Below are 3,552 nucleotides of genomic sequence, written 5' to 3'. Positions count from 1 at the left end.
GACCATGAGAGCACCCAAACGTAAGCGGTTAGATAGATAGATGCGCTCAAAGTTGCAAAATTTCGCTAAGAAATGATTTGCATTCAAAGCAACAGTAGCCTGTGAATAGTATACGTGAATAGTTTAATGGTTACAAATTGAGCGCTCATTAGATAAAACGTTGTTATGCATGTAGCCGTAGCAGTAACACAGCGTAGAGAATAAAGAGCTCGTGATGTATTTTTCTTTTAAGACTGTACGTTGCAGAAGCTGACATTCCGGGACATCGTTTTCAGAGTAGCTTTTCACTTCTTCTTGACTTGTTGCTTTCTTTCTCTTCCAATAGCAAATAAAAACAACCTGGTGCAAAACATAAAAAAGCTCGTAGTTGATGTAGAAATAATCACGTACGACGTTCCTCAGTCCTAGTGAATACAACGCTGAAAGGCACTTGCAAACACTCGGTCTCGGGCTTCGTTAAAATAACAATGCTGAAATATTGTTATTAGGCAGTGATCAGTATATTTCAGTCAGAGTCGTAAAGTAAATATGCGGTGTTATGAACGTAATCATTATTGAAGTCTTTCGGCTTTTGTGAACGGGACGAAAATATTTTGACGCGTTCCAAGCAAGGATGTCCCATCAAGACGGGTTCGTTTCCTGTCAGCAAAACGAGAACAAGGGGTACAGGACTGGTTCGCGCAAAAAACAAAAACAAAAAACGCACGAGCCAAGAAAGGCTCCTTGCAAAGCTTTTGGGGCAAACAAGGAAGCAGCTGGGTCATTTTCGAGGTCACCGACAATCTAGAAAGATCGAAACCAGCGTGATATTTACTGTTTGGGCTGAAAGCTAAAACACGACTGGTTGTGGCTGCACCTTGCGAGGAGAAGCCGAGCCCCGGAAATTCGCAGCTAAGCCACAGCTTCTAGCAAACAACGAGGTATTGAATGTGTGGAAATGAGACAGGCACTGTCTGCTGCAGCCCTGGCGGGAGCCCGCCTCGACGATGAGGGAATAGTCGACCACTCTTCCTCCCCCCTTTTTCCATAAGATCGGCTGAATGGAGTGGCATGTTTTGACGATAAGCTGGCGGACCACTACATTGTCTTACCCGAACGCAGTTAGAAAAGATTGACACATACCGGGAGCTGGTTTTTCGAACCTCAGCCAAATGCCGGAAGAGTTCTTGGAAACCAAGGTCATCAATGATCATCGGACTTGCGGGAAATCTTGTTGACGTGGCGAAACGTCAGTGCAGTGAGTTTGTGACCTTATTTGGGCATCGTGTAGACTGTGCCCTCTCCACGTATATTGTGTGGTCTTTCTCCACATTCGTGCGTGGACCATCTAGACCATCAAGCGCCGTATTGGCTGAAGCTACGGACAATGCACCCAGGGTTGGCAACGCGGCGCTATATAAGCGGGAGACTTTGGTATATTAAAAGTGCTGCAGTTCAACTGTTCTCCTGTACAGTTCTGATCACTTGATCACCCCTTTTTCAATTCTCAGTTACTAACCATGTAACCATGTAAATATATTGTTGTCGTTCCTACGAACGCCTCATGTGACTTGTTCGACGATGGGTCATAGGACGGGGAACCGCTACCAAACTGAGACCCCAGGACCTGGAGTCGCAACAGCGGTGATGCTTATGCTGGAATGCAAACTTTTGATTTTTTGTTGTTTTTGTAATATTGAAGCTGATTGCCCCTTAGATACAAAACAAATAAACAGCAAGGGTGGAGGGACAAACGCTGCGTGTAGACAGCTTTACTGGTCTCACCTTCTCGTACATTATGGCAATAGCAACAAGGCAAAAACTTCCGTTTGTTGCAATGTTAGGACCGAAACACACGGATAAAACTGATCAAACTGAGATTGCAACATACATTTCCTAACATCACGAAAGAGTGACCAGGAATCATAATGTCAGTTTGAAATGTAGTAATTTTATAAAGTTGCGTTTTCAACGAATACTTTATATTTGTTTACATGAACACATATTACTCTTTTATGGGACAGTGATATAGGTTCATGTAAACTACCACCACTCCACCTGCTTAAGAGCCTCGTGCAACGCCGTTCTCGCTATTTCTGATGTACATTCAATGACTACTCGTGAAATACCTGCATTATTCTCTTGTTGTTTCGAAACTCCATAGGCTGAAAAGAAATAGAAATGATGGCTGGCACTCCAAACTCAAGAGAGCCGCGCACCATCATCTTGACCGGGTCAACTTTCATCAGTGTTCTCCGGTGTAAAATGTCCAAGTCCATTGCTTTTAACTACTCGACGAGATATTTCGTCTGTAATCAAAAATACAAAAAAAAACATTGACACAATGCATTTCGCGTTCTAGACAAAGAGTTTCGCACATGCGTAAAATACAATATCCGTCGGAAATACCAGCTCCGTGGACAATTTAAAGTTTTCTATTTAGAAAGATCTGTAAAAGCTACAGAAGAATGACTGTAATACGCATGCGACGGGAATATGCGTGGAAAACAGCATGCCCAACAGGCTGTTTGCCTTTAGCCTTTGCCCTCCAGCGACCTTTGTACCTTGTTAACTGTAAATAAAATATTATCACTATCGTTACAATTACTACAAAACATCGATGACTACGCCACAGTTTGAGGTCTGTTGATTATCGCAATTAAAGTCGTAGCATTGGGCAGAATACAATGAAGCGTGCCCGTCACGCACAACACCATATACGTGACGACACCTACCATGGCATTTGACTTTGTTGTTCCTGAGAGTGCGCAAAAAGTTTTAGCACTTCTCTCAGTTGCTCAGAGCAGTCAAGTGTAAACAAGAGAAGAAAAAATACATGGCCCTAAATTCCACGAACACGCTCTCTTTCCTCTAGTACTGAAAGCTAACAATGTCTCAGTGCCTCCTAATTGCGCTATCCGAAAGAAACGAGAGCTTGGACTCTGCAGACCCAGCTGTTCTGTACGCAATAGTCGCACGAGAAAATACGACGTAGGTTTTCTTTCACTGCTGGAGCATTACAACAGTCGGTTACAGCCTAAGAGTAGCTGAAAGCTCCGTTCTTAGCCGTTGCTCGCCTATCTGAAGGCCATTTTCTTCGATACTGTACTTAGACAAATTTATTCTCCCAAACATTGGACAATAACTTTCAAGCCGCACTTGTTTATATTGTCGCGAGAGGAAACGATAGGGAGGAACTCGAAGTGGAGAACTGTTTACTCAGCCAAAGCTGCCATTCACTTCTTCACTCTCGTCTTTTGCCACCAACACAGCGTGGCATTACCCTCTCCCCAAAGAAAAAAAATGAAGCATCGCATGATTGCCAGGGCTCGAAAAACAACGAAAGGTAGTCAGAAATGTCTGTGTCTTTTGAAAAGAAAAAGGACGAGATGAAAAATAAAGAAGCAAGAAACTAATGCACAATTGTCTTGAAGGCTATTGCCACATCACAAAGTTCTTGACTTGCAGTCAACGCAAACAGCACGGCTTCATCCTGGAAAAGTGAACCACATCTGAAGAGCGTGGTCTGCGAGAATGGTGTGACGTGTCGGCTTGGACAACTTCGTAGTTAAC

This window comes from Rhipicephalus microplus, chromosome 3 (assembly GCF_043290135.1).
Source record: "Rhipicephalus microplus isolate Deutch F79 chromosome 3, USDA_Rmic, whole genome shotgun sequence".
Taxonomy (NCBI): Eukaryota; Metazoa; Arthropoda; class Arachnida; order Ixodida; family Ixodidae; genus Rhipicephalus; species Rhipicephalus microplus.
Note: the sequence above shows the minus strand (reverse complement) of the source record.